We start from the raw sequence: 1,074 nt of genomic DNA, 5'->3' as shown, positions 1-1,074 counted from the left end.
AATAAAAATATCTGCAACGAGTCCATTAACGTATAAAAGATATATAAAATGCATTTAAAGGTATTTCCCCTACTTATTACTATTTCCGAATGAAAAAAAAAACACCAGGTTAAAAAAAAAAACACTTTCAAAGCATCTAGTTTTACGGGGCAAGCTCCTTTGATTTACGCCAAGTCCTAAATAGAAGGATTTATGTACACACCTGCTCACAGTTCTTCTTTTAATCTCATCCCTCACTTACATCAGACGTATGTGTGTTCAGAAGGGCGTGCGTGGGCGTATAGGTGGGTGGGTGGGCGGCTTATGAGAATCTGTTTACCGTGAGAACTCGAACGTCATTTTTCACGACCGACTGACAGAAAGATAACATGTTTAGCCTTATGAAAATATGGCGGGGGGCAGGGGGGGCCCGGGGGCGGGGGGGGGAGGGAAAGTAAGGTCTACAGGAGAGGATTCACCTATATCAGTGTCTTAGATATGAAAACAAATAGAACCTTGAGGAAATCGACGATCTTATGTAAGCGGAGAAATAATATTGCGTTGATTGACGTTATCCCTAGATTTTGTTGGAAGAGAAAATAGCGTTGCTAAAAGTGATAGTTGGTGTCATAGTGAAAAGCTAAATCGATATTTAGGAAGTTGGTGCCAATCAGATGAAAAATAATTCAAGACTATCACCATATAGAATGCAATATGTATGTATATATATATATATATATATATATATATATATATATATATATATACATATATATATATACATATACAGTATATATATATATATATATATATATATATATATATATACATGTGTGTGCGTGTGTGGGTGTGTGTATAAGCGTAATACACGTGTATTATAAACCTGTATCTTTTAAAAATGCACAGTATAAATATTTATTCAAATATAAATAATTATATATTTTACTTGTGTTTATATACATATATATATGAATACATATATATATATATATATATATATATATATATATATATATATATTAATATATATATATAACACCCTAACACAAGCAATCCAAGTGTTCCAATTAAAGAGAGAGAGAGAGAGAGAGAGAG

Source organism: Palaemon carinicauda, chromosome 36 (genome assembly GCF_036898095.1).
Source record: "Palaemon carinicauda isolate YSFRI2023 chromosome 36, ASM3689809v2, whole genome shotgun sequence".
NCBI lineage: Eukaryota > Metazoa > Arthropoda > Malacostraca > Decapoda > Palaemonidae > Palaemon > Palaemon carinicauda.
This window is presented reverse-complemented; position numbering follows the sequence as displayed.